The sequence below is a fragment of the Rattus norvegicus genome, chromosome 1 (assembly GCF_036323735.1).
Source record: "Rattus norvegicus strain BN/NHsdMcwi chromosome 1, GRCr8, whole genome shotgun sequence".
NCBI lineage: Eukaryota > Metazoa > Chordata > Mammalia > Rodentia > Muridae > Rattus > Rattus norvegicus.
The window spans coordinates 98,882,935-98,907,411 of NC_086019.1; the positions used below are offsets into that span (position 1 = coordinate 98,882,935).

The window sequence follows — 24,477 nt, forward strand, 5'->3', positions numbered from 1 at the left end:
CCTAAGTCTGAGGTACCTCCTTTGTGCTCACACATCCCATGCACCAGACTGAGTTCTTTATGTAGCAGCATGGGCTCCTCCAAGACTGGGTTTCGATAACCCTTGCTTCCTTTTATTCTCATGAAGCAGAAGCAGGGCAGATGACCCTGCAGACCTGACCCTACCTACGGACAATTTAAGTAATATCTGTATGTTCTATTTCGGAGTCGATTTCTCAGTCTGAAAAATTGATTTGTGCAATTAGGCAAGTGATTTTTTTTTAAGGGAAGATTTTTGCATGAATTTGCAATATAATTTTCTTTTTCTGTAACTGTTAATTGAAAACATTTATCAGGTTTTTAAGCTGAAACAAAGTTAACTTTGAAAAAAAGGTGTGAACTGCTCATTTTTTATGCAGTCTCAGTGTTGTCTTTGATACTTTCATTAATGTCTTATTTACAATCAGAACTGAAGGCTTCTCAGTTGGCGGAAGAAATGGCCCGCTTGAACCCAGAGAGGGATACAAGTTTCAGACCCAATTAATCCAATTACTGTCTCTGCCCTCTGTCTTCTCACATCACTACTCCAGGGGCATCTAGGGCAAAACTATCCTGAAACCATTCTGGGGAAAATCGTAATCAACAAATGTAAGTGTTTCGTTGTTGATGATGGTGATGATGGTGATGGTGATGGTGATGGTGATGGTGATGATGATGATGATAAATAAGCCTTGTTCTTTCATTGTTTTGAGGTAGAGTTTCACAATGTAGCCCAGGCTAGCCTTAAACTCTTTGTTTCCTGCCTCAGCTCCATAAGTCCCATGCCACTGTACCTGAGTGCTATTCTGTACTTGTGTCTCTAAGCCTTTGAGTTAATACAAACTTTCTAAAGTCCTCTTACACCATAAAACACATAATACTGTAAACTTCTCAGTGAGAGAAACTGTTCCTGAGATTTAATAGCTTTACATGATATTTTTATATAACTATACAATTAAAATTTGAATTTCCACTTGACAGATACCGAGTGTCGCTTAGCTTACTAATAGTTATTGCTTTTAAAAAAAACTATTTGTCATTATTCCTTTATATTTTGGTTAGGTATGAAAGATACATTTCTGGGTATTTTATGAGTTTTGTTGGTATTTTTTGCGGACTCACATAAATCAACCTATAATATATTTTACATGGATGTTATGGAACTGTTTTTTTTGTGTGTGTGTGTGTGTGTGAGAGAGATAAAATACTATTTCACATTATATCATTTTTTTCCTTCTATTGATCTGTCAAAGACAAAAGTCAGGCAATATTATTATTGCTGTTTTTCTTGTTTCTCTTCATACCTCTAAACAGACTGCTATTGGGGGTAAATTCCTTCCAGCTAATCACATTAATGTCTGCTGGCCTTATTTCCTTTCTTCTACATTTGTGTTTTTCCTTCCTTGAGAGAGTGTGTAGGCATATGCATATTCATGGAGGTTTTCGTGCCTGTGTGTGTCTGTGGTGCAAGTGTCTGTATATGTGCCTGTGTCTGTGTGTGCATATGTATATGTGAATGTGTATGTATGTGCACAAGTGTGTGTATGTGTGTGTGAGTATATGTGTGCAAGTGTGTATTTGTGTGTGTGCATATATGAGTATATGAGTGTATGTGTTAGTATGTGTGTATGTCCAAGTGTGTATGTTGTCTGTGTGTGCAAATATGTATATGTGAGTGTGCATGAGTATGTATGTGGGAGAGAGAGAGAGAGAGTGTGTGTGTGTGTGTGTGTATGTGTGTGTGTAGGTAGAGGAGTCTGCAAATTACCCTAAGTAGGTGTTTATTAGCTCCAGAGTGGTCGCTCTGTCTCCTCTCCATTTACACATGCCCTGCTATCTCAGCATGGCCTTCTCTGTGTTTCCCCAAGTCCACCAGAGAGCACATGGGAGGCTCCCTTCCTTTTTTCTAGTACAGCTTCCTCCACTGAAGCTGGACCTTCTCAACAACCAGCCATTCCCCAGCATCTACGTTAAAGCCATATGCATCTCAGTTTTCAAAGCCCCCAAGATCCCTGGCCTTACCCTCTGCTAGGATTTTCCCACATGGAGAATCCACCTCTTTGATCCCGCCTGCCACAAGTTGCTAACTCAAGCCTTAGAACACTTGCTTCTCTCCTTTCACCCCGCCCCTTGTCCATCCCACCAACCTCTAACCTTTTCCAAAAGAACTGGCATGGCTTTGGTTTGGTTTTTTTTTAAAGATAATCCCAATTTGTCCCACTGGAAGAAGGTTCCTCTGATCATAGTTTCTGGTTTGTCTCTATCCTCCTCTGCCCCTTAAAGACTCCTTTCTCCCTGCAGTGAGGTGTTTATTTATACTTTTTTGGCGCAAGTGCCACATTCTGAGACTGGCATCTGCTTCCAGGCACACACCCAGGCTGTGTGAGGTGATGTCTCCCTTCTCAGCTAGGGCTGCTCTGCTTCCACATCCAGACTCCATCTATTTTAATGTACAGTAACTACATCGCATCAGTTGCTGCCTGCAGCAAAACACATCTCACTGTCTGGCGCCCTCCATCATACGCAGAGGGGGCAATGACTGACAGAGCAAACTCACAAAGCCCCCAGTGTCCCCACCATTGCCCGTTCCAGAACCTTCCAACTCGGAGAAGCCAGAAAAGCAACTGGAGCACCACAACTTCACAATCCAGTCCCGTGTCTTTCCTCTGGAGGCTTAGTCTGCCCTCAGCTTGGAAGATACTTTAGCCAGAATCTAGTTCTGCCAAGTCGAATTAAACTGAGCCAACCTTGGGCCACACTGCGGTTGCAGTCGGCAAGGGAAGCAGCTAAGGGTGGAAGTTCTTCAGGTTCTGAGAAATGTGATGTCTTTTTTTTTTTTATCTGAATTTTTAAAATGTGTTTTATAAATAGTAGACTATGGGGTGCTGGCTGACATAAACAGTCTTTTTTCCCTTAAAGTTTATTATAACTTCGTGTGTGTGTGTGTATGTGTGTGTGTGTGTGTGTGTGTGTGTGTGATGGTGCTTGAGAAGACCAAAAAGAGATGTCAGATCCTCTGGAGCTGGAGTTAGAGACGTTCGTAAGCTGCACAGCATGGGCACTTGGCACTGAACTCTGGTCCCCGTCCAGAGCAACAAGTGCTCTCAACCCCTGAGCCATCTCTACAACATCCAAAGACTTTCTAGAAAGCAAGGAGTGGGGCAGCCCTTAGGAAGGCCTGGAAAGCAGTGAATGGCCTCTGAGCTCTTTGAGAGTAGACGTTAATTCACTGCCACCTTCAAGCACTCAGAGAGCTACGGGACAGTCCAGTGCCACCAATCTGAGCTTGAAGCACTATTAGGGTTTCATTTTGCCAGGTCCCCACAGACTCATGTGTTGGATTGTTGGTCCTGAGATGGTGATATTCTTTCAGAAAATTGTGGAAAAATCTCCAGGTAAGCCCAAGGTCAAAGAAATAGGTCACTGGAGGAGGTGAAGTCATCTTTGAAGATGTATCTTTGGCCCCTTTCTTTCAGCCCCACCTGCCCCAACTCTCTTACAAACTCTCTCTCTCTCTCTCTCTCTCTCTCTCTGTGTGTGTGTGTGTGTGTGTGTGTGTGTACGTGCGTGCGTGCACTATTGTTGTGAAAAACATCATAGGCACAGGAACTCAAGGAAATAAGACTTTATTTCTAGCTTTTGGTTCAAGAGAATTAAGAGTCCGTTGTGACAAGGAAACATGGCAGCAAGTGTCAACGAGGGCAGGAAGCTGAGGACTCACACCCTTAGCCACACACATGAGACAGAAACAGAAAAGGGGAAGTGGAGCAAGCCTAGCTCCAGTTACTTTTTTTTTTTTAGCAAGGTCTCACCTCCTCAACTTCCCCTAACACCAACCGGGAACCAAGTGTTCAAATATCTGAGCCTAGGAGGAACATTCTCATTCAGAAACGCTACTCTCTCCCCTGCTTTCACCTTTCCCTCTTCCTCCCTCTCTGCTTTCCATCTAACTTGAGGCGATTCATTTGTTCTCCCCTCTACAATTGCCACCATGATGATATTCTACAGCCTCTGGTACTGTAGGTTAAGACAAATATTTCCTCCTGGAAGTTATTTGCATCAGGTATTTGGCTCATAGCAACACAACCAACCCCAAAGCAGTTCCTCTGAGTTGGAAGTTTCTTGTCTGTGAGTCAGACTGCTTAGGGTCATCCTGGACCCATTAAACATCGTAGAATATAGAGTTGCCTTTGGCATAAGGACAGCATCCAGAGCCCCACCCTCAAGTTCCAGGAACATCTGCTTCCCCTGGGCCCAATGCCTCACATCTTCATTGTTCTCCTTTCTCCTGTCTCTTATGGCTTGGGCACCAGTAGCTGAGGAGACCCCCACTGATGCACTTGGACTTTTTATTTGAAGAAAACTAAGCAGCTTTCAAAGCCTCTGCAGCTTGGACTCCTGGGTACCAGAATTGGATGCATTTCTTGATGTCAATGTCGGACAGACCCAGGTTTCTCAATGGGAAGCAAAGACCTGCTAGCAAATTGCCAGACAGAAGAAGCTACCAAGAAGCTTATAGAACTATGGATCAGGGTATCTGGAGAACAAGGCTAAGTAGTCCAGTCTCGCTAGCATGAGCTTCACTTCCAACAGTTCCAGCCCGCATGCCTCCATCTGCTCTGAAGTTTAAGAAGAAAGAGTACAATTGCTTGTCTTCAGGCCACACGACCCGACTGTTGACTTAGAAAGAAAAGAATACGCTTGCAGATGTGAGCTCAAGGGTCCTCATTGCTCCTATGGGAGGATGACGGCGGATTCCCTGTCCCACCAACTGCACATTGTAAGGGAGAGGATGTTGTTTCAGGGTTACTGCTGCAGCCCCAGCCTATAGACCCAGGCATTTCTAATATAACAGTCAAGCTAGAAGCCACTACATAAAATAAGCAATGTCCGCTTGTATAGACAACAGATTCAGGACAAGCTGTAAAGTCAGACTTGAGTTTAGAATTCCCCAAAGACTTCGATGCTTTGGCCACACATGGAGAATGTGCCAGACCAGTCCCTCACAGCGCCCTGCTCAATCTCTTTCCCCCTATGCTAATCATTGTAAGGACCCTCCCTTTTCCTCACACATATGGACACCAGGCTGCATGTCCAAACTCTGTCCACTCCAGTTGCAAACTGTAGACCCTTGGCCCTGACTCCAAGCCAGAGTGTGTGGTCTGCATTTGGGAGGTTGGATCCAAGGAGGAGGTCAGCGGAGATCTGGAAGAGTGGGCTTGAGGCCATTTGGCAGGGAGCCTACGGGGCTGCTGTGGTCTGGAGAAGAAGACCTCTTCTAGCCATAAATTACTGTCCTATGGGGAGCTCCGTGGCTGCCCTGGGAAGACAAGACTTAGGTATTTCTTGCTATGGTTAGGAACAAAATTGCTCTAATAGAGGGAGTAGGTGTTGGGAAAATCAAAAGAACAAAACTTTATTCACCATCTAAATATGAATGGTTTGAGGTCAGAGTTGCTCTTTTCTGCAAACTTGGGGACCCCTCCAGGCTGTCCTTGGCTGCCTGTGCTCCTCCAGCCCTGTCCTATGCCCTGGCACCTCAGCTTGCTCTAGGGGATTTCCTCACACAGGGTTGCCAGCCAGGGGACAAGGTCCTCTGTGGATGAGGAAGGGGGGTTAGCTGAAAGCAGAATTGCCCCTTTCCCGTCAACCAATCCTGCTCATCCATGGCTGATCTTTTGAAGAGCACCTAAACCCCTTCCTTCTACCAACCTCAGACACCCTCATGCTCCTTATTCATGAAATCCCAGAGGGAGCAGTTTAAACTTGATTTCAGTTGTTGCTCACAGGATAAGAGACTGCCCCACAAACCTTCCCCAGCTTTACTTGACCATTCTCCTCAAATACTTTATTTCTGTGCTTCGAATAAATGTGTATAGACACATTTGACCTTGGGGTCCTTTCTAGCTCAGTGCTCAACACCCAGCTATACACCTTCTCTACTGAGAGTGACGTCTCCTACCACATTTACAGTTTTCCCGACCTTAGAGCTGACAGGCATTTTCTCAGTCCCAGGGCCAGCAAAGGAAGCTGGTTGCTGTAGCAGGTTCTGCTTTTTATATCCATGCACCCAAGTCTCTTTCCTTCCACACCCATGCACTGCAGGCTCTGACCTTCGACACCATATACCCCAGGGCCCCATGGCCCCATCTGAGCACTCAGCAGTTTTTAAATATGTTTCCTTTCCATCTGAGACATTTTTAAAATAACTCTGTGGCTGGAGTCCTCAGCGCCATCACTGACTCAAGCTACTTAGCTTGAGTTACCTAATTCCCAACTCAAGGCTACGGTGAGAGCTTTTTCAGTTGCCTGTCCTAGTGACCAGGAAAACAAATTCTGGTTATGCATTTCCCTTCCACACAGTGGAGGATTAATTTCAGGCAGAGGACGTCCCTTATTTCTGAAGCAAAGGAGGTTTCCTCCCTTAAACTGCATGTGACCATAGAGGTACCGGGATTGCAGATGCTCTCTACTTTTTATGGGTAGTGTCAGAATTAGAACTCAGATCCTATCTTTGGCATGGCAATCCCTTTTCCCACAGAGCCATTCCAAGCAGCAGAGAGAGAAAGAGAGCTGTATGTAGTTGGTTGTGACTGCAGAGTTGGAGTAGAAGCATCTTGGTGTTCTTTCTGACTGTTTATTGACGTCTACCCGCCCATCCATCTCCTCTCTACCCACCTTCTCTCAATTCTCCACTTCCTTTTCTCTTGTTTTCTTCTTCCTATTGTCTCTCTTTCCCTTCCCCTTCCTCCTTGCTTAGAAGAACTTACTATAAGCCAACTCTGCCCAGCAACTTTTGTAAACGGAACCCAACATTTATCACATTTGTGTTCAATATTTTTCTTACATATAAAGACCTGACAACCTGCTCCTCTATGATAGATGTACTTATTTTTTCTAAACTATCACTAACCAAGCATATCATTTTCATACAGTAAGTGTATATTCAATTTTCTACAGTTTTGACTACTAAACAGGCTTACTAGTGAGACAAATGACAGATATATTGCAATATTAGCAAAGGGTCCCTTAAACCCGTGTAAAGCTGCAAAGTTAATGTTTATTCCTATTGTACAGAGCTGAGGAGATGAAGCGGTCCTGGCTGGCGGAGTGTGTAGCCTTGTGTGTCTTTTCTCTTCTACTACATGTGGCTCCCAGCTTGCAGATCCTGGCACCAAATCTACAGCGGAGAGCTTGCCCATAGTCGCTCTTCATTCTGCAAAGTGTTCTAACATCTTTGTATTGCTTTCCTCCTGACCCCAATCCCAGTGGTACTAGCTACTGTCACATCAACTTTCCCCTGTCAAGGAAGCCTCTGAGCTGTGGCTGATAGACTGGTGTCAATGCTTCGAGACATAGCTCCCTCACACCGATCAGGAACATTTGCCATGCGCTGCAGCTGAGCCAAGTGCCCCATTCTAGCCTTTCCTCTTCCAAACTTTCCCACACGTTTATGACCTGAGTTTTTACTATAGAGCATACTCAGCTCCATGTTCACAGACTTGTCTTAACCTTCAAGAACTGTCAACCCCGTGTTGACTCCATGGACTTGGTGATTTAAAAGCCCAGAGTAAAGCCTGAGCACCCCCATGGTCAGAGAGAAGAGAGTTATGAAAATGGAAGGCCAGGAAGGAGACAGACTTTGAAATGGACTTAGCATTGGTTCTGGAGCCTTGCTGGGGTGAGAGAGTCGCTAATGGATCTGCTGCAATTCAGCCACAGAGATGATGTACGAGACTCGTCTCCTGACATTGAATCAGGTCACTGGGCCCATTGGATGTGATACAATGTCAATGGAACTGTTATGTGTTATTGATGTCAGCCACAGAATAGATAAAAACATTATAAAAATAGCTTTTGTCGCCATTTACATTTTTTTCATAAATGGTGAGAAGGCTTCAGTTCTCCACTGCTCGGAATGAGGCAACAAAAGATCCAGTTTCACCCCCTCAGGAGACTGGAGGGTCTGAGGAGGTCAGAGAGGGGCTGCCCACCCCAAAGAAAAGCAACTGAAGACAATGGATGAGGGGCTGCCAGCTCTTTAAAGAGGGAAGGAAGGAAGGAAGGAAGGAAGGAAGGAAGGAAGGAAGGAAGGAAGGAAGGAAGGAAAGAAGGAGAAAGTGTTTGAAAGTCTTGGTAATGTACAGGCAGAGTGAGGTCGGTGCCATAAATTTCACTTGGCAAACATACTTAGTTTGTCCATGTGCTAACAATCTGACCTGTCCTGATAGCAGCTGTGAATCAGATCTGGGAGGCCTCTTACAGGCTCAATTGAAATGTTTTGTCTCTATTGGGGTAGTGATGTTGTGAAAGGCTTTGGGCTTTTGAGAAATGGACACTGGCTGGTGGAAGTAGGTCCCTGGAAGCAGGTGCTGTAAGTCTATGATCTGCTTCCTAATTAGCTGCCATGATGTGACCAGATGTTTCACACTTGTGTCAGTACGATGTAGGCAGCTGCCCTTCCAGAATCACATCTTCATCACAATGAAGGACTGAGATCTCAGAAAACTGTGAGCCAAGATGAAAACAAAACAAAGCAAAACAAAAAGAACAACTCCTTTAAGCCTCTCTTGGCCATTTTGCCACATGGCCAAGTATGAGATAAATAACTATTACAGAGTTTATAGTCTGCCATACTCTCAGGGTTCTCTTCTGGACAAAGGGAGTCCATGTGGACATAAATAAGATGCCCAGGTGCCACTCAACACTCATCCTTGTTTCTGGATATGCTTTTGTTCTTTGGGTCAGCTCAGGGGTCTAGGCCCTTTAACATCCTTCCTGGATTGACTTTAATTACAGGGACACGGCAACATCAAAAGATGCCTTCAAGGAAGTTTTGGGGATTTCAGTGTCGACTAGACTGAAGAGCAAGCAGCCGATGTCTGGTAATTCCCAGACACTTTGGTACTAGATTGGGACTGATGAGACATCCAGGCTCATGGACTAAACAACTACTAGATTCTTGACCTTTTCTGTCAGGAGACAGACAATGTTGGACTACCCAGATCAGTCTATATACCAACCCTAATAAATTAATTATATATTATGTGTGTGTGTGCGTGTTGTGGGGGGGAAGGGGTGTGATCATTCTATCAGTTATGTTCCTTTCAAGAATTCTAGCCACTATAGACGATCACGTGACAACTGCATACAAATGTCCATATCTGTTTCAACATCTTTTTTGAGGTTCAAGTAAGTGCTTAGGGTCCCCAGAAGGGGATTTCAGGAGCAGCCACAATCACCTCTATTTCAGTAGAGGCAGGCTGATGAGGGCCAAGGTGATCCATGATCCCTCTGACAGCACTTCTGAAGGTGCTTCCTGGCTTCAAGGACTCAGTATTGCAGACTCCATTCATGGCCTGCCACTTCCTTGGACCTCCTCATCTATAACCACTACTTCCTCTCCTAGCCACTCCTACTTCCTCCATTCCTTCCTTTCTATTTACTGTCCACAGCAGGGTGTTTCTGCCACAGTGGAGCTCACTCATTTCCTTGGTCAATTTATCTAATGCTAGATGCTGGGAGCAACCAACCAGCACCATTATTCACCTTATTTTTCCACAAAGTGTCAAAAGTTTTATGTATAGAGTCATAAATTCCTTGCCTCTCATAAGAGGTGGATAATTTTAGGTGAAACTCGGGATAATCAAATGCATTTGTCTAGATAAGTTTGTTAAATTCTTCACAGTGTAGGTTTCTAGTGATCTCCATGCTTCTAGGAAAGGCTTCAGTAACTGTAGATGTCACCAAATTATATAGTCTGTACTTAAAAAATTCATCCTCACACTTCTGTTGCTCTAGAACTACTTTTGGTAGCATAGTCTGTATCAGGATTGTCTAAAGGAGCAGAATTGATAGAATCATCATCTCATGTATAATATAGATTTATTAGATTTACTAGAGTGGCTTAAAGGCTGTGGTCCAGCTAGTCCAAGAGTAGCTGTCTCCCGATGGAAAGTCCAATAATCTGTTGTTTGGCTGGTTGGGTTGGGTTGGTTTTTCAAGACAGAGTTTCTCTCTGTAACCCTGGATGTCCTGGAACATGCTCTGTAGACTGACTGGCCTCAAACTCAGAGATCCATCAGGCTCTGCCTTCTGAGTGCTGGGATTAAAGGTATGTGCCACCACTACTGGCTGGAATGGCCAGTAATCTGGTAATCATGGTAGACATGTCAGTCAATCTTTAGTATATATTAGAAACCTGTCAAATGTATATGAAAATAAAATGATATATAAAATGGCTCATCGATTAAGAGCACTTACTGTTGCTCTTCCAGAGGCTCTGAGTTTGGCAACCTGTACTCAAAGCATATCACAAACTTCTATAATTCCAGATCCAGGGTATCCAATATCCTCTTCTGACTTCCATGAACTCTACACACACACACACACACACACACACACACACACACACACACACACAAATACACACACACACACACACAAATACACACACACACACCATACTCATGCAAACTCAGGCACATATGAATAAAAAGAAAATAAATTACTTTTATAAATGTGGAAATATGTACATAGAAGCATGTTAATTAAACTAACTGCACTTTGCATTTCTACTGTTACTACTGGGAAAAGAAACACTGAGAACAGAACTCAAGTTCAAACAAAAACTTGAACAATAGCCCTGACTTTCATTTTAGAAGGTTTGTTCACAGTGATGATGTGAGTAGATCTGAAAATATTCTGTTTGCTACAGAAGAAGGAACATGTGTAAAAATGTCACCGCCATCTTGTACCTTCTTCATTATAGGATGGGAAAGTGAATTCGAGACTATTGAATTGGAAGCTATCATTATCATCACAAGATTGTAAAGGAAATGTATTCCCTAATTTCTTTCACTGAAAGTGTGGTGATTTGAATATTCTTGGCCCATGGGAAGTAGCACTATTAGGAGGTGTGGCCTTGTTGGAATAGGTGTGGCCTTGTTGGAATAGGTGTGGCCTTGTTGGAATAGGTGTGGCCTTGTTGGAATAGGTGTGGCCTTGTTGGAGAAAGTGAGTCACTGTTGGGGTAGGCTTTGAGGTACTTTATGTAAGCTCTACCCAGGGCCCAAAAGACCCTCCTCCTTGCTGCCCATAATAGACTGTCTTCATTACTGAAGTTAAATCCTCTGGATAGTGTTTTCTGAAAACACAAAGAAGTTATGCTGTAGAGAGAGCCAAGGACCTCATGCTGCAGCTGTACTTGGTAATGTGTAAGAGTCACCCAGGTAGTACTGGTTTTGAAGGCATGAAGGGGTCATGGAGAGCAGCTGAGGCTCAGCACTGTGAAAGGTCAGGAATGGCCATGGTGAAGGTGCAGCCTCAGTTGCAGTCTATGGTCCAGGACTGAAGGAGTCATGCAAAGAAGTTGAAACTTGGCACCATGAAGAGGGCCTATGAGAGGCTATTGGTGAAGCCTAGTTGTAGCAAAAGAACCCAACATATTGGAGATGCCTATACCATGGGATGACCACCAAGAATAGCAGCAGCAGTAGAATGGAGTCAACTGGAGCCTAGAGTTCTACAGAAGGCAAAGCTGGAGATGTGATCTAAACCCTTTAGAGGAGCCCAAAAGATCACATGTGGATCCCAGACATTGGAACAAGATCTGTGAAGCTGAAGTTGCCTTGAAGACCTCACGATGTTCAGGATGCCAGAACTGTGGAATACCTACTGAGGAAAGCTGCTAATAGAGTAGAACCAGCCTAAGAGACAAAACTATGTTACAGTCAACAAAGCTAAAAGGAGCTGGACATCAGACATAGAGATGCAGAGTTTGCCCAGCTATATTTTGGTCTCGCTTTGGTCCAGTATTTCCTATGACATTTGGGAATAGTAATATATATCCTGTGATGTTGCAATTATGTGATCTATTTTTTAATTTTGATTTTGTAGGGGATTATAGTTAGAAGATTGCATGAATCTCAGAAGAGAGTTTGAACTTTGGACATTGTTGAGGCTGTTATAGACTATGGGGGCTTTTGAAGTTGAACTAAATGTATTTTTCACTATGCTATCACCATGTATGGGCAACATAAATTCACATGTTTGAAAAAAAACCTGTGGGGGCTAGGGAGTGGAACATGATGGTTTGAACATGTTTGGCACATAGGAAGTGGCACTATTAGGAGTATGGCCTTGTTGGAGTTGGTGTGGAGGAAATACATCACTGTGGTGATGGGCTTTGGACTTTTCCTAGGGCCAAAGAGACCCTCCTACTGGTTGCCTGTAGAACACTGTCTCTCCTGGTTACCTTTGGAGTAAGATGTAGAATGCTCACCTTCTTTTCCAGCACTGTGTCTGCCTGCATGCTGCCATGCTTCTCACCATGACGATAATGGACTGAACCTCTGGAACTGTAAGCCATCCCCAATTCAATGTTTTCCTTTATAAGAGTTGCATTGGTCATGGTGTCTCTTCACAGCAAGTAATTAGAAACAATAGCAATCATTTAGTGGGGATCACACATATAGTCCACATCTTTATTTTTAAATTGGAAGTCAGGGATCCTTTCAAAAAAACTAATGGATCAGAGACAGGATAAAACATTATTTATGCTGGAGATATTTCAGCTTTTAACTCATCAAAATAGCACTAAGATTTTGTTGTTGTTGTTGTTGTCATTGTTGTTGTTTTGTTGTCTTGTTTTTTTCTCAGTAAATAGCCAACCACTGATTAGTATGGACAAGAATTACACAAATTGAAAATACCCGTGTCCTAGTCCACAGAAGCAGCAGTGGATATGAAAAAGCACCGAAGTGGAAGAATCCTGGAATAATACTCTGATAGAGTCCTGGTCATGCTGAAGAGGACAGGTAGTCACTCCTGAGCCAAGAGACCATGTTAGATTCTGTGCTTTGTATGTGTGGCAATGAGCACAGCAGTAACATTCCTGATCAAAGTGTTTTACTTTACGATGATATAATCTGGAAAAAAATATATGAGATTTTCCTCTGGGTAAATAGTGCTGTTCTTAAAACACAAGAACAATATTGTTCACCCCTTCCTGCTACTCTCCCCAGCCTCAGGTGACCATCGTCAACATCTTCAACGGGATCTGACTGTGAGGTTTCTTCTATCAGTGGGGTTGCTAGTGGGATCATCATTTGATAACAATGCATCAGGGGTGACAGGGAGTGGATCGCCTCTAGGAGCCTGTCTTTAAAAGGTGTTTGCTGTGTTCTGCTTCTGTTTTCTGCTTGCTGGCTACCATAAGGGGAGGAGCTCTTCTCTGCCCACCATGCCCTTCCTCCATGATGCTCAGCCTCAACACAGAGAGAAGCAATGGAGTTACCAAACTCAGGTAGAAGCCACGAAGCAGAATAAGCTGTTCTCCTCCCTTATGCTGTTTTCTGGGGTGTGCGTGACAAGTTACTCACTGTGTAACAAGTGTGTAACACAGGATGGCTCTAATGTATGAGTGAGGATCGTCTCCATAGATTCATATGCATCAACATTGGTCCGTGGTTGGCAGAATTGTTTAGGGAGGATTAGAGAAGGTGGCCTTGTTGAAAGAGGTAGGCCACCAGGAGTGGGCTTTAAGGTGTCAAAAGCTCTTATGTCCCTGTCCCTCATGCTTATCGGGTGTAAGTTCTCAGCTTTACTGCTCCAATGCCAGGGCTGCCTGTTTCCTGCTGTGATGGTGACAGGCTCTAACCCTCTGAAACCCTGAGACCCAAATTAAATACTTTTCATTGATAAGTTGCTTTGGTCTTACCAAATCAATAGAGTAGCAACTCAGACACTGACTATAGACAACAATCATTTACTGGGGAGCTTCAAAAGGTAGAAAGATGCCTAATGCTTCTTTAGACATCAAGAAATGTTAGACAATTGAGGGTATAAATGCATTTAATGGGATTTAAACGATGTACCAAAATTGTGATCTGGATCTGGATGATGATACACGAATATTAGACAACACATGGAGCTTCATTATATTTTACTATAAGGCAAATTTCATATTTTGCCGGGCAGTTACAATAAAAACTTGAGTTGACTGCTGGAGAGAAGGCTCAGAAGTTCAAAGCCCTTGCTGCTCTAACACGAGGTCCTCTGTTCTGTTTCTAGCACCCTTGTGGTAACTCCAGCCCCTGAGTAATCTGATGTCCTCTTGTGGCCTCCATGGACATTGCATTCATTCACATGAACATACCCATCATAGGCACAAACATAGACATAGAATAAATAATAAAAAAGTGTATAGACAGAGGCAGTCCATATTAAGTATTATTGAACATCCATTTTTCTTCTACACTGTGGCTGTGTAGAGGGACGCTCTCGGGGTGAAGGGACAAGCATTTTTCTACATGGAAGCATCAGAAACACACCAGATGTCAGGAGGACATAAATGAAGTTCAGTAGAGACATTTTTGGACAAACAAAACCGCAGAGAACATCTCATAAACAAATCTTTCCTACAGGAAATGATAAAGGGGCCTGTTCAGGCAGAAAGGAAAGGATTCCAGATGGAGGGTCAGAGATGCAGGAAGGAATACAGAACTCTGGGAAAAATCTAAATGAGGAGCGGACTGTATCAAAAATAACAGCAATGTCTTGCAGGGTTTTTTAATGTATAAAGAGTCTTGAACGTTGATAGCGTGTGAGTTGAAATTGTGCAGAGGAACTTGAGGATTTGAAGGATTTGTTGAATTTAAATAAAAACTTGTAAAGTTACCAAATTGGCATTAGATTTTGATCAATTAAGGATGAAAATTATTGCCTCCATGGGGAGGTTTCTCAGCTCCTATGCTTGCCCTACTTTAAGTGTCCCCAAGTTCATGTGTGTACGCTCGGTTTGAATGCATTCCCTTCCCTGCCACCCCTGCACCAGAGTAGCAGTGTGAAGAGGTGGGACAGTTGAGAGGTGGTTATAACACAAGAACTGCCGTGACAGGACTAAGGTCAAGGCTAAGGGACATGGGAATGGGTTCCTTCTACCAGAAGCTCTCACGTCCTTTCTCTGCCACATGCACTGTGTCACCCCCTACCTTCTCCCATGGGATGACATAGCAAGATAGCCAAGGCCAGCTGGAGATCTCTCCCTCTCAGATTTCATAACTTCACAACTGTAAGAAATCAATGTCTGCTCTTTTTAAATTATCCTGCCTTGGGGATAATAACATATCCCCAAACATAACATAACAGCAATGTAACATGGACCAAGACAACACCACAGAGTTCTGAGCAGGGTGCTTTTTTATAATGGACTACATTGGAGAATGTCACACAGTGTTCAACAGCCTTTCTGAATAATTTTCTGTACACTGTGAGCAGCTCCACCCTATCACCCCCTCAGAGTAATGCCAAAAACGGTGTCCAGAGATTGGAGAGATGGGTGTTCAAAAGTCCTTCTGCTTCTCTGGAAGACCTGAGTGCAGATTTCAGGACCTGGGTCAAGAGGTTTATAATTGGCTGCAACTCCAGCAGCAGGACATCTAATGGCTTCTTGCCTCTAAAGGCACCTATGCACAATGTAGCATAAATACATACATACATACATACATACATACATACATACATACACACATAAAAATTAATATTTATATAAAATATCTCCACACATGGCTAAGCATTCCTTAGAACTTCCTGAGTTCCCAAGTTAGGGGAGGCATCTTGAATAACTAAGGAGGAATATTAAGGTCACATCTCTCTTCCAAACTACAGAGAAGACTGTGAAAAATTAGAAAGTAAACGTTCATAGACTGCATGGGAGCAGACAGAAGCACACAGTGAAACAGCCAGCTTAAACCAGAATGCAATCTTAATAAGTTAAAATGTAAAGGCTAGGGCTGGAGAATCAGCTCTCTGGTTAAGAGCACTTTTGCTTTTTCAGAGGATCTAGGTTTCACTCCCAGAACCTACCTGTAAACTCACAACTGTCTGTACCTCTGCACACATACATGCAGGCAAAACAACCATACACATAAAATAAGAAAATAAATGTCTAAAATGCAAGCCTACCCGAAAGTATGTCTTGAATTCATAAGGTCACTGGGGTCAATTTAAAAGCTAGGCTGGAGTAAGGACTTCCCTATCACTGCCTGAGTGAGTCACTGTAGATGAGAGATTGACATTTTCTTGTCCCTATCACTTTCTCAGGAAATGTCTCTTTAGATTTTGGTACATGCATACCACAATCCTTCAGTGTACATAACTGTATACACACAAACACACACACATACACACAAGCACACACACATGTACACACAATACGTACACATACACACATACATACACACATAAATGCACACACATACATACACATACACATATACACACACATACACACACATACACATACACATGCACACACATACACACATACACACACACCATGCAATGAGTGTATCGCTACCCACACACAAGCACACAAACTAAATGAATAAGTAAATGTGTTTGAATAGATAGATAGATAGATAGATAGATAGATAGATAGATAGATAGATAGACAGACAGACAGACAGACAGACAGACAGATATGTGTGTGTCCCTCTTTAGGAAAGTGAAGATTGAGATTTGGACATGGTGAATGTTTGGACCATCTAAGCATTTGTGCTTTGAAAATTAAAATTAAATTTAAAAAAGAAGAAGAGCTGAGTGAAAGGTGAGGAGAGAAGGAAGAGAGAGAGAGAAGAAGGAAACTTTTCCAAGCCAATCACCACTACGTCGGCAAATGTTATGGGAGTTAGGTGGAACCATAGGTAGTGGAAGGTGGTGTCCATCAGCTCCTCTGTTTTGATGATCCTCCTCTGGATTCTGGGGTCTGTGACCTCACCTGGATTCTGGGGTCTCCTGGGGTCCGTTTGGGGGGAGACTTAGGTTTGAAGTGTCTTTTCTCCAATGACACTGATTTTGGAAGGCTGTAGGCCTTTTAGGAGCTGACCCCTACCTGGCAGAAAGTAGCCCAGGGGCATTGAAGATTATGGTTCAGTCCCTTGTTCCAGACTCCTCTGCTTCCTGGTTTGCAGCCACGTGAAAAGCCATCACCTCATACACTCATGGCCACATTAAGTGAACTACTGGGCTATGCCTTTCATGCCTCTGAATCTGTGAGAGAAAATAAACATGGCTTGGTCACAGTGACCCATTCAGCTAATGCAGGCCTACAGGAACAGCATGCCTTTTGGTTCTCTTATGTTTAAAAAGAGGAGCTCAGCCTCAGCTCAACCAAGTTTGGAGACACAGCCTGTCTTAGTCATTGTTTTGTTGCTGCGAAGAGACACATAAACACGCAACTCTTACAAAGGAAAACACGTATTAGGGCTGGTGTACATTTCAGACATTTGGTCCATTATCATCATGGGGGAAAGCATGGCAGACGTGGTGCTGGAGAACTAGCTGAGAGTTCTACATCCGGACAGGCAGACAGCAGGAAGTGACCACACTGGGCATGGCTTGAGAATCTGAGACCTAAAAGCCCACCCCGTTGTGATCACTTACTCCGACAAGCCACACCCCCTAACAGTACCACTCTCTGTGGGTCTATGGAGGCGTTTTTTTCAAACCGCTGCATAGTCTCAAAAGAAAGAGTTCGCACTCTGCTGCTGTGATGAATTACCATAGAGCAAACAACTTACCACTCCAAGTTCTCTATTGCCTAGTTATGTAGATTCCACGTGTGACATAAGTTTCACCAGGCTAAAAGCCAGGGCATCTGTAGGTCTGCATTTAGTCTGAAGGCTCAGGTGGGTGTTGTTGCCTTGCCTGTTTTGGCCTGTACTGACCTCTTGCATTCCTCAGCTCAGGGTCCCTTCCTCTCTTTCACCACCTTTGAGACTTGGCAGTGGTGGTGGTTGAGTCTGTCTTGTACCCCACCCTGACTCCTCTGCTGTCCTATTTCTTTGATCCATCTGAGAAAGATTGTGGAAACCCCACTGCCCATCACTACGCTTGGGTGAAGCAATTTCTTTGGTTTGTCCTGCTGCCTCTTCTGGGCTGAACAGTCATTTGTTTACATCTCTCCAGGAAATGACACACAATTCAATGGCTCTTAAGGGGATGTCTTTCTCTCCTTACATTACTGTGCTTGAGTCTGAGTCTTGGGACAATGAGTTTGATTGCCCCAAATTCTGATTGTATGCCCACCCCCTATACCTCGATTGACAGTCCTGTCATGCAATCCTCAGTGGGAAAGGTCATTTCCTAAAATTATATTAGGATTTATTGCTTTATTAAAAAGAAAAAAATTCAATGGGTGGTGTGGGCTGCTAAAAAATAAAGCCAAATGTGTTTGAGATAGAATTGCTTGCTTCTTATGGGAAACCAGCAGGTGAGGAGGCTTCATTAATTAACCCTTATTCAGTGGGCAAGAATAGATCGTGTAAGCCTCTGTGTGGGATTGGGTGAACGTGAGCCTTTAGCTTTTTTTTTTTTTTTTTTTTTTTCTGGAAATAGAAGAAAAGCTGTGTTCATGCATTACCTGTTAAGATAAACCGAATTTTTAATTCTCAATGTATATAATTACGGCAAAGTATAACAAATTACCTATGGTACACAAAAGCTTATAGGATACTATTATCCTTAATTAACGGGCAAATGCATGTCGTTTTTTCGATGAAGCTGATTTATTGTCTTAATTTTCAGATATTCTGCTTCACATTTCCCTGAACCCATCGTGTGCCCATAGTAACCAGCTGACACCAGGCATGTACGATCTCCTTTATGACCTAAAGCCTAATTAGGTTTTTATTGTCATCTTCCAACTAGCACTTAAACTGTACAAACAGGGGCGGCATGACTCCCTGTTCCGATGGATGACACACCAACCCTGGCCTTGCAAAGAAGCAGGGAGTATTTACAGCAAGAGAGTGACATCTGTTGCCTCTTTCTTCTCCATGCTTCTCCTGCAAGGGGGCGGAGTGCCGGGCTCAGAGGGGGCATTAGATGAGGCCCCAGCCAGCTCCACCTTCCTTGTCATGACTGCACCTCACCTCCTGTCCTTCAGCACCCCTATTAGGCTCGGCTAGTTAAGTGAAAGAGAGAGAGAGACGAGCTGAAAGCTGGTGGGTGTTGGAGCTTCGAAGTCCAGAGATCTCCGGCTAATTGCTGGTCCTAACAGGCACAATTAGCTGCTACAAGCCCTTTGAGACGGCCCAGGGCCTTTCTCAGGTAGCAGCCATCACCAGATAAAGGCTGAAATGCACTCCACTTAGAGAGACACTTGCAGACAGGAGTGTCACAGCCTGCCAATTACACTCTCCCTGTACACAGCCATTTCCCAGGGAAACACAGAACCCAGAGGAGTACCTGCATTAAAGGGGCACAGCACAGGTTGCTCTCAGCCCCCAGGAAGCTGAGCTGTGGGGATGATATCGGGTGGCAGCGAGGCGGAGCTGGGGGGAGCCTTGCAAATTAAAACCTCATTGTTGAGCACCTTGAGGGTTCTGTTTTAGGGATATGTGCCACTTTCCACCTTCCCTTCCTTTCTGCAAACTTACTGGCATAAACCACTACCCCGTGCCTTTTCCTTTTTGTGCTGGAGGGAAATTCAGACAAAATTGTCCGTTTTAATAAAAGTGAGTTATCACTGGAGAAATGCATGTGTGCTTTATACCCCACACACATCTTATACCCCACTCGCGTCTAATTAAAGAGCTAGACATTGGCCTCGCATCTTTCACCCAGGCTTAGGTTTCAAGGCATGGGTATGACACAGATCGCATCTTGAATGCCATAGTGGCATGTGTATACTGTAATTCGCCCAGGAAGCACAGCATACCCGGATTTCTGTCGACAATAGCATCCGGTAATTTCTGTGTTTAAATGCCAACACAATTATGAAGTCTAAACTAGAGCCTACAAATACATAATATCATTTCTATGTTTTATCTCATCAAAATAGAGGAAAGGTTGGGCCATGGGTTTGAGTGTCTGTCATGTTCAAGTTCATGTGGTTGGACTAGATGATGGCAGGAAGCCGGCGCGTTCCTGCCGGGACTCAGTTCTCTCATGTGCACAGGGGGTTAGCTGGACACAAGACGAACAATGTCACCGCCACAACGGATGCTCCAAATTCCATGCCATGCTTCCCTCGTGCATGGGCCGCCTTGCTGACGGAGCCTCTATCTCAACCTTGGTTTTGGTACTCAGACCCTACAGACCTGCAAATGGGACCATGTCCAGCCCACTGCTACCGGGAAGCTCACTGGCCCGCCACACACCGTCCCTGGCTGTATGAACAGCAGTACAGCTGTAGATGAGGCAGGAGTTCTGCATTCCTGGACATCTGAATGGAGAGGTCCCTGGGCCTGAAGGATTCTGCAGTTTGGGAGCAATTAGAAAGCAGCTAATTGGGCTCAGAAGGCAATAGGGTGCCCTTGGTGCCATTAACAAAGATGTCCTCCCTCCCAGCCCTCCACAGCCTGGTTTATGGCAGCGCTCACTTGGGCCCACTCTTCTTCAGAGAGCTTTGTAAAATTCCAGCACATGGTGCACACTAGCCATCGAGGGAGTCCTTGGGAGGGATGTTGAAGTATGAAAGGTAAGCTTCAGAAAGTCACAGGCTCTTTGGAGACCTGGGATCTATTCCCATTCATGCTCTTGATTCCCTGTGTGACACTGGATAAGTCACTTAGCCTCTCTGCGCTTCTCGTCCTTGGTTTTCCAATTGCTCCACTATGTTACTGTGTTTAACTTTCTTTATTTGAAGACCCTACATTAACCAGCTTGTTTTCTCAAAAAATGCTTTCAAATTCTGACCGTGGCACATCTCTCATGCTGAGGAAGGGAAAAGAGAGAGGAAGGAGGGAGGGAGGGAGGCAAGGGTTTGAACTCTTTGAAAGATGACATCACACTTTGCATTCTTAACAAGGGTGCAATCCTGGTCCTCTTGTCATTTGAGGCCCAAAGCTTGGACACTCACCTCTGTTTCAGAAGGCAAGTCCCATTTCTCTCTCAGGGGTTGCCAACCTCAGGGCAAGATGGTCTTCTGTGATTGCTGTAACCCATTGTGAGCCATAGCTTAGGTACCAGGGGAAAGGTGTCAGGGGAATTTAGTGTGGTGGTGGTGAGGTCATAAACAGCCTTTTTTACCCAGTCCAGGCTAATTATGACAGGACTTTGACCTTATTATAGCATGTACAAATGCAAAATGGAGCCTATAAATACATGTATGAACTAAAACCATGTGGGTTTGTGAACTGTCTCAGTGGGTAAAAGTTTGTTGCCAAGGCTTATGACTTAGGGACAATCCCTAGACTTCACACATGGTGAAAAGAGAAAACTGACTCCTACCAGTTGTCCTCTGACATCAACACACAGTCCTTGGTACACACCACTTAACCTTATACACATCTGTCTTACACACACACACACACACACACACACACACACACACACACACTAAATAAGTAAACAAAATAGAGGTGAAACCATGAAACTTCTAAAGGAAAATTGCAAGTTGTGTACCTTAGGAAAAATTACTTACAAGGAATTTCACAAAGGGTAATTATAAAAAGTTCCGGGCTGAAGAGATGAGTCAGCAGTTAAGAGCACTGTCTGCTCTTCCAGAGGACTCTGTTTCAGTTCTCAGCACCCTCGTGGCAGCTTGGAGTGACTCAGCTTTCCCACACAGACATACATGCAGGCAAAGCACCAAACTAAAAATAAAAATAAATAGAAGAGTAAATGTTATAATTAACTGAACTTTATAGAAACTAAAATCCCCTTCTCATTTAAATACTGCTTAAAAAAAAAAAAACAAGAGAAGAATTTGTAATACCCATCCACGGAACTCACTAACACGGAGACAACCAACCTTTCTACAGGATGGGCAAAAGACTACTTAAAATCTACTTGAGTCAAGGTAATTTAAGAAACACCTTGATCAGGAGCCATTTCAAGAAGTGTGAACACAAGACAGAATTAGACATTATAGTCCAGCCAGCAGGAGAGCTGACACTGAGGAGTGTTGAGAGTTCAACGTCAGCCTGGGTGACATGGAAAGACTCTGTTTCACAAAAGTAATTAAAGGAGTAAGTGAATGGATGGGTGGATGGGTAGATGGGTGGATGGGTGGATGGATGGATGGATGGATGGATGGATGGATGGATGGATGGATGGATGGGCACTATAACTCTCTCATATTGTTTATACAGCTACACCATCACTCTCTACCCAGTGACTTGGCATGGCATGTTTTGCTTTATGTTGTCGTAAGACATAACCAAACTTAGTTCTCAGAAGCATTTTTATGACACCCATGTGTAATCTCTGCTACTATAGAGGGTGAGGAATAAAAATAGAAAGTTTGAGTCCTTAGACAACTAGAGGCCAGCTTGGGCAACTTAGAAAGACAGTATCTCAAAATAGAAGGTAAAATGGGGGCAGAGGACTGGGCCTAGTGATGGTGGGTTATCTAGCATGTACAGGGCCCTGGGTTCAATTCCCAGCATTGATAAATAGACAAGCAAGAGCTTTTCTGGAATCTGTATACAGAACATCATAAGTTCATAAGTGAACTAGAGTCCTTTCTTGTGAAAACTAGTGACGGGATGTTGATTGGCATTTAGGAGCTCTACATAAGGCTCTCCAAGTGCAAGGGAAGCAACTCACTATGGTTCACCATTTCTCCTCTTCCAAGGTTGGGCAATGCCCATGGCAGCATGGAGGAGGATGAGCGACTGAGATCACACCATTGGGTGAGAGCCTTAGGGAAAAGGAGACCATAGAGACCACCATGCTCTCTGCTCTCTCTCTCTCTCTCTCTCTCTCTCTCTCTCTCTCTCTCTCTCTCTCTCTCTGATGCTCATGAGTTCATTATGGATAGGTATGAAATGTGCTCCCGCAGGCTTGGATCCCAGTGGGTGGCATTATTGGGTTCTTCTAGAAATGTTATTGGTTGGCATCCAGTTGAAGGATGTGAGTCATTGGAGGTATATCCTTGGGGGCATATTATTCCTGGTCCCTTCCTGTCACAGTCTCTATTTACTGTTGACCATGAGATGAAGGAACCATTTTGATTCACAATTTCAGCATTGAGATGTTCTCTCCAAACATGAGGAACCAAATCACTATGGACTCAACCCTCTGAGTCTATGAATACCATGAATAATTTATCCATTATGAGGTTTATGCGAGATGTTTTGGGGGTCACAGCGTTGCAAAGCTAACTAATCTAGGGATCTTCTCTTTTCATCCTCTGCTCATTCCCTCTGAGAATGGATTTTGTCTCCTTTAATAGCCTCAGGATATAAAAGAGTTTGGCCATGTCTTACATTCTCTCAGAGAACTAGAGCCAGCTGCAACCAACCGATCTGGTATTTAGATCTGAAATTCCCAGAAGAAAGACTGGAAGGTAGATCGGGGTCTGACATGAGCCCCCTTTCCATCTGCAATGTACTGGGCTGGATAACAAGTCTCGATCCCAACGCCGAATCTTAAGTTTGGCATGGAGGGTTTCTTGGGGAGCCCATGTATATGACAGGCCCAGCTTTCTGCTTTCCAGACTACAGTCTGTTCACCTACACAAGAGGCTGAGGTTGACTCTATTCCCAGAGTGACCTTTAAGGTAAACAATGGAATTCTGCAGGCTTAATTATCTCCTAATCCTGGTGTCTGGGTTTCTCTATTGAAATTTCAAGAACTGCAGAGAGCTTCAGAAAGCAGCCACCACTTGAGGGAAGGACTGGGAAACCCAGGCATTCAGACCTAAGGGTTTTTCAAGAATTAGCCTATCCTTTCAGAAACCTGGGAACCATACTTTGGAAGAGGCTCCTGGCAGAAAGCTGAATGGTCCTTTGGGTCTTTCCTAGCACCCCAGCCCTTCCTGCCCTCATAATGGTTACACAAACTTCTTAATGTTGGGGGGGGTGATTTCCTCCCAATGAGGGTGTGCCAGCACAGCGGTCTGCCTGAGGAAGATGTTAAGCTGATAGACTCATTGAGGTTCTCCAGTCCTTCAGTTGAGCTCTCTCCCTGTGCAACTTTGGGGTAAGACTAGACAGAGTCCTTAGTGGGTTAACAAAGGAAGAACTTTGCTTGTGTTTCATTTAAAGAATGGCCTTCCACAATGATCCAAGGGGTCCTGCTCTACGTGCCTCTACTGTGAAGGACATGAGAGCCTGAAGGTTCAAGGGCCAAAACTCAGGAAACAAGAGCAAAGCCGCCAAAGCCAGAGACAGGAGATGAAACACTTTCCAGAAAAGGTGGGGGTCATATTGGCAGGTAGCCATAGGAGGATGATGACAGTCTCAAGACTGGCTGGGAAAACAGCTGAGTTGAATCAGTGGCTTGACAATGTTTCCTTTCCTCTTCACCTTGACCTCCATCGTGGCTGACACGTATGGCTGGATTTTGATCTAAAAACACTACCAGAGGATCCCATGTCTACTTACAAGATATACAGTAATCCCCACCCCCCATATGAGGCTTCACACTCGATAGTTTCATTCGGGTTTTATTATAGTAGCATATTTTTACAATTGTTTTATTTCACTGTGAATTGTCATTAGCTTTT

General features: G+C 44.0%; 1 long non-coding RNA gene across 1 annotated transcript in view; it reads right to left on the reverse strand.

The window, feature by feature from the left end:
- LOC134484891 (uncharacterized) overlaps positions 1–20,977 on the reverse strand; it is a 57,087-nt gene extending 36,110 nt beyond the window's left edge. The window contains exons 1-2 of the long non-coding RNA XR_010062694.1: positions 20,884–20,977; positions 16,912–17,069 (exon numbers count right to left, since the gene is read on the reverse strand). This is a non-coding gene — a long non-coding RNA (uncharacterized LOC134484891). The remainder of the gene's footprint in view (positions 1–16,911; positions 17,070–20,883) is intronic.
- Between the last annotated feature and the right edge of the window lie 3,500 nt (positions 20,978–24,477).